The sequence below is a fragment of the Ixodes scapularis genome, unplaced genomic scaffold (genome assembly GCF_016920785.2).
Source record: "Ixodes scapularis isolate PalLabHiFi unplaced genomic scaffold, ASM1692078v2 PGA_scaffold4__175_contigs__length_147842914, whole genome shotgun sequence".
In the NCBI taxonomy this organism is placed as follows: Eukaryota; Metazoa; Arthropoda; class Arachnida; order Ixodida; family Ixodidae; genus Ixodes; species Ixodes scapularis.
In genome coordinates this window covers 86094480-86105478 of record NW_024609879.1, presented here as the reverse complement: position 1 = coordinate 86105478, position 10999 = coordinate 86094480, and positions in this window count along the sequence as shown.

The following is a 10999-nucleotide window of genomic DNA, read 5'->3' as shown; positions in this document are numbered from 1 at the left end:
CCGACTATGTATCCTTACTAGATGAATTGGTCAGTTTAAAACGTTCTTAGATGTAGCCGCGGGGCCTCTCAGAGGTTTACGCGCTTTTAACATTTTCATATATGTGTGTTTTGTTTTTGTGTTATAGCGTTTTAATGACTAACCAGGCAAAAAAAACAAAAAAAAAAAAAAAAACAAGCGCACACCCAGCTCGACAAGCGTGGAGCGAAAGCTCGCGCTGCAAAACACAAAGATCCTGGGTTCGAGCCCCACCCCTGCCCGTTTCGATCTAGATGAGCATCATGCGGTCGTGTATCACTACTGCGTGAGCACGTTAAAGACCCCAGGTCAGCAGTCGTACTGCACTGGCAAAATTGCTCATCTACAATGTAAACCAGTGTCGCCCCTACTGGCAGACCAACCTTACGCTGTATAAGTCACTAAAACGTCCAATTTGACTTTTTTGACTTTTTGCAGCCACAGTGCCCAATCACGTCAACCGAACCCAGCTCACCCATTGGACACGAGCACTGCGTCACTCGGACGTATGTGCTCGTCATCAATTAGTCCGTTAACGGATATTTAAATTCACGTTCGTGGCCAATGAGTGCCGTGACGGCATTTAATATCACTTGAGTATGACAAGCCCCGTTGTGTACTTAAAGAGCAGGTGGAAGCTTGGAGTCATTGCCTCCGGCGCCTAAGCACGTCATGATCACGTGATTTTTCATTTCGCTTTTTAGATTAGGTTTAAAGCTAAGGATGAACAAGTTGCGAAATCATTACATTGTCGCTTTAGGTTGCAATTGGTTTTAATAAGAATGTTGAATTACCCCTTCCTGGAGCAGTGATATGGCGATTTCTTCTATATTTGAGACCATAGAAAATCTTGAGCTACCATGCTTTCAAAACTGGGAAGGGGTATGAATCGTATCTTTCTTGAATCAATTAAACTTGCTAGAGAAATTGTTCCAAATTTGAAAACAAGACGCAATTTGCACTCTTAGAGCCCACTTTGCAGGCAATTTATTCGCACTTATTCTATCAAACGAAGCTCAAAAAAAAAAAAAAAAAAAAAGGAAGCCACGATGTTTGGAGGTGGCTGATATGTGTTCATATTATCGCCTTGAAGAATGTCTTATCTGAAGTCTGCTTATCGGTTCAATAAGGTTCAGCAATTCCGTACAACGTTAAGGATTGAGGTCATAGCGCTACCTAGCACATTCCCTCACACAGTCACTGGGCTTTCAGAAAAGAATTCCAAACTAACTGCTGCAACCATTACTTCCTTTTTTTTTTATTTGCTGGAACCTTTTAAGTCTATAAACCAAACGTAAGCTACACTTCCAGGGCAACTCGGGAGGCAACTACCTTTCTGTAGTTAGTGAGATGGAGTCAACGTGATTAACGGCAATCAAGCTTCTCCGCAAAAGTCCTGCCACAGTGGGAAAGCCAACCTTCAAAAAGACGTGGTCACAAGAAGACTTGTGCCCATTGCTTGAAAAATGTAATGGCTTAAGGCTGAACTTCATGGGACAAATATGCTGCGAATAACCGAAGATTTTTGCCCGGCGGCTTTTGCTCTGCGCGTGGAATCAGCACGGTGGCTGCTACGTCGCGTGCAAAGCGAGCGTGCCGACGGGCGGCGTTCGCCAGTTATTCGTCATATTATTCGTTCCATGGAGTCCAGCCTTTAGGATTAAAAATTACCGAGCCTTTTCGTAATGGATTACCATTACAAATTACTTTCGCTGAAAAGCAACAAATTACTTTATTATTACGTTACCAATTACTTTCATGTTACTTTCCCTGTTTACGTAATAAGAAAGCAATGGAAACAATTTTGATGTTTCCACAAACGTTCTGCCACGATACTTTCCATTTCTCATACACCAGCATTATGGTGATCCTTGTAAAAACACAATATCGTATTTATAGAAAGATTGTAGGTGCACACCGTTCGCCTCAAAGCTGTCTAGGCAGCGAAAGCTGCAACAACACTTGCCATCCCGCTAGCTTACGGAATCCAGAAATGAACCCTGGAATTATGCAGACAAAGCTAGCGCTGCGCATGCTCAGTAGCAGCGTCTATCTCCACTAAGAGATCAAAAAGACAACGCCTAATTAATGTTTTCTTTTTTATCTTTGTTCTTTTCGCATATTTGTATCTGCCTTGCACGTTTTTATAATGCTTGTAGTGACCAGTCATACAAAAAATCGTGTTTTCTTATTCATTTTTTTCCTCTTCACGATGCTTTTCAGTTTGTCGAAGTTGCTCTTTTTATGCTGCTGAATTTACTGCGAATATTGCTCCAGTGTCGATATTATGTCCACATTAAAAAAAAAGTAATCAGTAATGAAGTGGTCCATTACCAACGAAATTACATTACAAATTACTGCCGCAAAAAAAAGGAACGTGACAATTACAAAATTATTCTAAAAGGCGAGGGATTACGAGTAATCAGCTACTTGTAAGGAATGGACCTTTTCCAAATACCGACGGCACCAGGCGGTGGCTGCACGAACTAAAAATCGAGGAAGTGACCTACCTGCGCTACCAATCGATAATGGGAGCTACGCTACCAGTTGCTTCGCACTCTGTGCTGCGTCGCGTGCCCAACGGCCCAACGCGACTTTAAAGAGGGAAATCCGTAGCTTTCACCCAAACGTCGTGTTTTTCTTTCCGTCCACTTTCTTTTTTTGTGTAACACAATTATATATATGCTGCAATTACGTGTTCTACTCGTCGATCTACAGCCTCATTCCGAATTTCCTCGATTTTTCGTGCCGACTTCCACCGCTTGGCATCGGGCGCTCGCGCGTGCGCAGAACGCTTCTCGGAAAAGGTCCATTACTTCTAAAGTCTGGACTCACAAGCTAGCCGCGCTTCTTCCCGGGCGAGTCGCTGACAGGTTACCAAACACAGGCCATGGCCCACCGTGTTTACGCTTCTAGCTCCATGATTGGTTCTTCCGTGCTTTTATCAGGTAATGCTGCGACCTCATTGGCTGTGGGAAGATAATGACATGTTCTGTACTCGCCATACCCTGCGTCTTATAAGCTCTCGGTGACTGTAGAGGATATTGCGAGCCGTGCGAGAGTCGAAGGGAAATATCTCATCGATTACGTAACCAGCTCAGGATTACCTGTTTATCACGTCCCCTCCCCCCTCCCCTTTAAAAAAAAAAAAAAAAAAAAAACTTTAAAAGAGCTTTTTGAGAAAGCAATGCGAGACATCGCAATAACGAATCAATGGCTAAACAGTTTAATTCGATAACATATATAAGAACAATTAACTGTAAAGTGCTTTAACAACATTGTATTCCAGACCTGGCGAACTTTTAATAGGAATCTTTTACAGCCGAGTTTTTACACTCTAAAAAAAGTCTGTGCGTCTACTTTCACACACAACACTCGGAGAGCCAATCAGCGGAACTTGCGGAGGCAGCTCAGCGAATGACGATGCCGAAACATATGTTTAGACCAAAAAACGCAGTCTAAGTTGTGACATTAAGCAATGCAAGCGTGATGTTTTGCATTGCTTAATGTCAAAACTCACACTGCGTTTTTTGGTCTAAACATATGTTTCGGCATAGTCATTCGCTGAGCTGCGTCCATAGGTTGCGGTGATTGGCTCTCCAAGTGTTGTGCGGGAAAGCAGACTCACGGGCTTTTTTAGAGTGTAAGGTCTAGTTTCCCCAGGATCGTGTCCCCCGCAAAGAAATGAAGACACCGAACTCTGGACACCTACCGCCATCTATGAGCGACGGCGGCAAGCCTCGTATCTGGTTGCCGCCGTCACTCATAGATGGCGGCCGACTTGCGGTCGGCCATTACTTTCCATGGTACAGCTCCGCTGGTCTTCCTTCTTCACCAGAGTGGAAAGGCTCACAGTTTTTTTTTTATTAAAAAGAAAAATATAAAGAAAAGTCGTCTCTAAATTTTATTGATCCCTCAAAACATAATTCAAGTTGTATTTTTTTTTATCGAACGTGAGTCTTTTTAGAGATACGACATAAATTCCAAGTTCCTATTGGCTATCAAATTTCACAAAACTTGTTGGCACAGCCTGTAAGTAAATATATGATGCTCTAGAGCAGGGACTTCATTTTTTGTTCCGCTGATTCCGCTTTACTGTATTGGACAAGATAAACCAATTTTCACAATAGGTCAGCACTTGATCGTAACGCCTTTTTTGTTTAAATTTGTGTTCACCTTTTAGCCGTAACCAGTGATTGACGTAGAAATTCACGCTTGAGAAATTTTCATCTTGCTGAGTTGAGAAGCAGAAAGGAACAGTGGAAACTTCTCAGGAGTTTTTTGTTTCTACACTCTAGGAAATTCCGGTGCTTCTACTTTCCCGCGGAACACTCAAAGAACCAATCTCTGCAATCTACGAAATCAGCTCAGCGAATGACGAGGTGGAACATCTGATTAGACCTAAAATTCAATCTGCGCTGCAGCATTACGCAATACAAGCATGACGCTTTGCACGCGTAATGCCACACCACAGACTTCATTTTTAGGTCTAAACGGACGTTCCGCTTCATCATTGGCTGAGCCGATTTTGTGAATCGCAGAGATCGGCTCTTTCAGCGTTTCTGGGTAAGTAGACGAGCGCGTATTTCTTAGAGGGTAGTTAAACTTTATTAATAATGTTCGCAGTTTGAAAATATGCTTTTACAAGTCCGCTATGATTTTAAGATTTCAATATGAAAACAAAATTGTGAATATTGTTAGCCGCAATGTTCTAGATACCTTTTACATTTTAGATTCCTAGTTTTATGTAGTAATTTTATATCTTTCCACAAGCTAGTACATGCACAAATGTGCAACACACAAATAAAAAAAAATCTCAGTGATGTATTTACGAGATATTTGGTAATGAGTGCAAACCCTCGAAAGACTTCTCATAAAAATTGAAAGCTTTTAATAAGCACTGGTGCATTCTTATGGTCGCTAACTGTTGAGTAATTTCTTAGGATATCGGTGACTCTAGGAGCTAGAACATGTTACTCTGTCCTGATGTTTTTCTTCTCGTGTTTCAAACTTCTGCGATTGGAAAGCACGCTTTATGATGCTGATCAATTTCGTTAGGTGTGACTAACACAAGTAAAGGGCTGGTTGTGATTTCGCGTTTAAAGTTTGTAATACGCGTCGCTCAAATTCGAGTCTACCCTCCGGTTCCTTACGCGGCTGCTGTAACTCTGAAATCGGGCACATTTTCGAATTGTTGACAAATACCCTTTTTCTCTCAATAATAAACATTACGAGGCAAGAGCAGCAATATCATGCTGAAGTTTCAAGAGTGTTTTCAAATATTCAAGTGTGATTTAATGCAGAAAAAAAAAGGAAACCACTGGCTCTCAAACTGCGTAGTACCAAAAAGACGCCCCTGAAACAAATCTCCTTTCCACGAAAGCACATGCTTGCGCAGTCTTCATTAAAAAATCGAGAAGTATATGTCAAACTGGCAAAACAAAGAACGCCAGCCAACAACGCAGTGAGCCAAAAGGAACACGCTTCTTTCAGCGGAGAGAATGCAGCGCAGCCGAGAACGAAACGCAAGAATCCGAAACCAAGGGGCGGCGCGCCCACATCTTTTCCTCGAAAGTCCATTCATTTTCCCCCAAACCTTCAACAACGCGCCACTTGAAGCGCGAACTCGGGAAGTCGCTATCAATGCCTCGCGCGCGAAAAGCCCCTCAAAAGGCTTCAAAACACTCTTTCAACACTTAGATCCAGCAACCTCGCTTAATTGTCTTTCGCTCTCTGCTCCACGTCAAATTCAGACGACTCACTAATACCTCATTCTTTTCATTTTCCTCATTTACGCGGCAGTGTAGTACGTTTTCATTCTGCCATTTCACTCTCTGCTCCCCGATAAAACAGCAAAGCGAAAATAAAAAAGACAGCGCGATGCCGCCTACAATCGACGGCGTCAAAATTACCCCAGTCCGTCGACCTTGCTCACAAAACAAACGGGAGATCAAGAAACTCCGTCTTTCAACGAGGCCCAGCCCTCCTCCTTAGGCTTAATCGCTTCCGAGAACCTATTAAGAGGAAATTATGATGGTGTCTCAAGACCCCTCCACCGCTCCCATTGATCCGAACAACACGAACTCAGAAATCCGAGCCGACCGCCCCATGGGCCGCTTCCCCTAGCGATGGATTCCAGCGAACGCTACGAGCTATCCGAAGCCAATCCATTGGCCGTGTGTCACGTGACCATCGGGAGAGCTGTCACGTGACGTCCCAGTGCTGGATTACATGGGATTACTCGTCGCGTCTGCTAAGGTTCGACGCCGGGTGGAACGAAGTATAGCGAGGTGTTAGCCCCAACCCTAGAGCCAGAGCCCCGCTAGAGCGACAAACAGAAACAAACGACAGGGGTAAGCCTATAATTGGAGTCTTTCGCGATTTGACAGGCTTTTTAGAATAAAAGAGGCTGTGCTCAAGAACACGAGCATTATGCACGCGAGGGTATCGTTGCAATTACTCGTGCTTACTTCACGAGCTCCGAACGACAAAACGTCGTGCGAACGGGACAATCGCGATCATGCTGCATGTGTTTGGGGCTTGTCGCTGTCGTTTCTTTATGTTTGTTGCTCTAGTGGAGCTCGGGAAATAAAGGTGCGGTCCCATCGTCATTCACGTCTAATGGTGAGTTGTATGTTTTGACACGTAATGTGTTCCATTAGCCGATTTTTATGGAGTTCGGTACCGCTTGGCTGTAACAGCCGACTGTAACGAAAACTCGGCACCGGGAAAGTGTTACGTCGATAGGAAGGCATATGAAAAGACTTCAGTCCCCGGTGGGATTGGAACTCACCATTTTGAGAATGTGGGCCAAGTACTTTGCCGACTGAGCTGTCCAGTCCTTCCAGGGGAAGCCCTATCACAGAATATTGCCGCCCGCGCAGTTGGCCAAGTAGACAGCGCGCGCGTGGCCTAGGTTCGATTCCTGGCAGCGACGCATCTTTTGTTATTCCTGTAATTTAGTTTTCTGGTTGATTCAAGAATCCTGTTCCGGCGTAGAACATTCGAGGTCCGAATGTTCTACGCGTCGAACATTCTACGCCGATTATTCCAGAAGCTCACGCATGTACAGCTGCGACGGAAAAAGAGTAGCACAAGTGACCGATGACCGGAGCGGCAAAATCGCGACACGCGGCGCTCTTGTTCCCAAGCGTGCCGATAGCGAGAGTGCCAGTCACGTTGCATGTCTCAACGCGGGGTGGCCGGCAGAAAATTGAGAGATAAGATAGTAAAATGAGGGCTTTAGGATGGGCTGTTTTTTGCCGGCCCCCCCCCCCCCCCCCCCCCCCCCCCCCCCCCCCCCCCCCCCGTTGATACATGGAACGTGACTGGCACTCTCGCTATCGGCGCGCTCGGGAACAACAGCGCCGCGTGTCGCGATTTTGCCGCTCCGGTCGTCGGTCACTTGTGCTACTCTTTTTCCGTTGCAGCTGTACATAACGGCCTCCGCGTGGCAAACCGGAGTCAGTTTCGCCCCAGCGTTCGATTCTCCCGTCACGCCGACTTCGACGCCCGCGACGCTCTGCTTTATTCTGTTCTCTTTTTATTTATGGGCCCAAGTTGGCCCCGTTAAACGTTTAGTTTCTCCAGTTATTATCGCCTCATCTCTTGTCAGTCGTGACAATATAGCAGTGTTTGTCAGCATTATGAAGCTTGTATATTTATTTGTTTTGTTTTAAAGTGAAGCTTAAGTGACTAGGATAATGTCGCCTTAACATCATCGACAGAACCTTCGGTGAACCTATGCTAGGGTAAAATTTATAACCTAAAAGCTGCATCAACTTAAAAAGCAGGAATCCCGAAGCTCTTGAATTTTCGTACTCATAGGTCAGAGTTACTAAAAACTGCATAATAGTCGTTCTGGACTCATATTACCTTAAGTAGCTAACAACAATAAAGCCTTTGCAACGAGCGAAATTATGCAGGCGAGCTGAAACATAATAATTTGGGTCGCCTTGTCCGGCACTTTATTTGTCCGTGTCTCATGGTTTAGGCTATAAATTAATGAAGCCTTTTTCGAAGGTGTGTGAAGCCCTGCGTTTTCTTGATCATGTGAACATAAAATATTGTTCATCGTGACCTCTACTGAACTTCTAAAATTTAGGGAATACGAGAGCACCCTCTCAAGGTGTTTCGTCAAGTCCCTCCATTCGAAGAAAATACTTTTTTTAATAATTGTAACATAACAATGTCTGCGACCAAAGTTTAAATTTTAGCGTACAACTTCAACTTCGTTCGTTGACCTCCAAATCATTCCCCCTAGCTGTCATTCATGAACTACTTGCAGTTGCTGTTGAAGCGTTGTATATTTTTACGCTACAATGTGAAACATTTCGCAATCGTACGCCGCAGGAGGTCATCGGATCCAGAGCCATTCCATCGACCCTTCCGTGAGAAGGATCGCTTAAAGGCCACAAAGTCCGCGCCCCCTTCCTTGAGGGGGTGTGTCCAACTATTACGATCTCTTCCCAGACTCAACAGCCGATGACACTTTTGGCCGGAAAAACGGGAAAACCAAAGACATGTCGTCGACCCTCTTTTTTTTTATGTCAAAACAATGAGGTCGGTAATCCGTGAACGAACGAATATTCGGTGCCTGTTATATCGTGGCAGGCCTCCGAATGTCGGGGCAGGCCGTTCAAGTACCAGAAGTTGTGTTTGTCTTGTACGTATCTCGCAAAGGTGTCGTTTTTTTTTTATTTCTTTTTTCCTTTGGGGATTTAAAGACAGGAGAGAAAGGTGATGGGGGAAAGGAGAGGGTGGGGGGTGAGTGGATGACGTTAATAGAAGGCATTATCGGAGCTCAGAATAAATGACCGCTTAACGATGTATGGATAAAGATAGGCTGACGGGGAAGTGGGGCCATTGTGCCTATTGGAGGGGGTTAGATACCCACCGCGTTCCTGCCTGGGAAAGCTGAAAGTTCAACGCCTTTCAAACGAAAGTCTTTCTCGTTTCCTTTTTTTTTTTTTAATTATAGGGTTCGAAGCAGAATAATAAAAAAAATGCCTTCAAGCTCTATAGGGCTTACAATACAACATTGAGAGAAAAATGTTAAGATGAAATCTTGGGCGAGTCGGTTATCCATATTTAAAGACGTACAGCGCGGGCAGAAATAAACGCGCGTTATGGTCTTTCTCGCCGTGCTTTTTTTTTTTTTTAATTTGATAGGAAAATGCATTCCTGTGAGAATGTCCCAACTTCCATCGTCAAGGTGATAGCCTACACTACTAAATGAGGAAATAACCATGAATTGCTTATGAATAATATAAAACAAAAAGCTTTCTCTTGACCCGAGCACGCTTTTCCACACTTTGAAAAAAAAAAAACCGTGCGTCTACTTTCCCGCACAACACTCGGAGAGCCAATCAACGCAACTTACAGAGGCAGCTCAGCGAATGACGATGCCGAAACACATGTTTAGACCAGAAAACGCAGTCTGAGTTGTGACATTGCTCAATGCAACAAAATGTCACGCTTGCATTGCTTAATGTCACAACTCAGACTGCGTTGAAGATCGGGACGGAGCGCATTACAAAGCCATCTCGCTGCTTCCTTCGTTAAACGCTAGTCTCCGACGAATCTGTCTTCGGAGAGTTCAAAGGCGTCGAAATGCTCGCGAAATGTGCAATAGGATTGTTAACATAGGAGGAGCGCACAGCACGATTTCGCCATCTTTACTCACCGTGAAAAACAGCGCGAAAATACAATGACAGAAAGGACAAAACACACAGGACAAGGCGCTGACAATCAACTTTTTATTATAAAAAAAACGCATACCTAAACACGCAAACATAGCGGAAATGTTTTTTTTTTTTTTGTTTCTTTACAGTAAATTTTTGTTCTTCGTTTTTACTGTTAACGCTCCAATCTTTAAACTCCCAGACTGTCTACGTTTTTTTTTTTTTTTTCAGAAACACTTTTATTATGTTGACACTCTGACGTCCCGGCAAACTTTGCAGTTTTGACGAGCATAAACTTTATCGTACGAATTTTACTGCGACGTCCCAGCTCATCCCAAAGAACAGCAGCCAATGGGCGACTGATGAAGTTATTTTTACAATAAAGTCTGCGCCACCAGCGTACTGTTTTTCGGTCGGCAAACCGGTCAGCCCGCACCACACACTGAGCGGTTTTCCAGAGTCCAGGCTGGTTGGAGAGATTTCTGACTTATAGGGGTCACGACAGTCGCAAATGGCGACGGCAGGAGAGCTTTTTCTGGAAAGAACTGTAGGAGGCGCGCGGCTCCCCATTGGCAGCTGGTTGGCAGGGCCATTCGTTACAGCGTCCACGTTAGGGTGCATAGTGAAGCGCTGCCGGCTTCGACCTGCAACGTCTCCACGTTGCAGGTTGAAACACGAAACGTAGCCGTGTTCCTCGATCCAGGTCCGGAGTAAAGATTGGGTGCCTTGATATTTGTAACCCACCCACGTCCGGCGTTGCTCTGCGCTTGTTTTTTTGTCATTCGACCCGCAGGAGGTGCTCGGAGCTCTGGTTCAATCGTCTGTTCCGCACTTCTCAGCGGCAACGGCGGCAACTTACACCGCCATGTCTTAGAGCGATAGCTGTGATGCTCGTGTCCCACTAGAGCGACAGATAGAAACAAAACCCATCCAGCATGCTCGCAATGGTACCTTTGGCGGGCGTTAAGTCGTTCGATGCTTGTGAAGTAAACACGAGCGATTGCAAGCCTGCCAAAGATACCCTCGCGTGCATGATGCTCGTGTTTGAGCATAGCCTCCTTTAATCTGCAAAGCCTCTAAAATCGCGAAAGGCTCTGGTTTGAGGCTTGTCGCTGTCATTTGTTTCTGTCTGTCGTTCTAGTGGGACAAGGGCATTACGACTCTTCCCACTGATGGACATGACCTACGTTGTTGATGTTGTAGCTGTCCTTGTTGATGTTGTAGTTGGCGTAGTGGGGACTAGGGTGTCCGTCGTCGATGTTGCCAAATCCACGAAAAAAAGTCGCCTGTCGCCCACA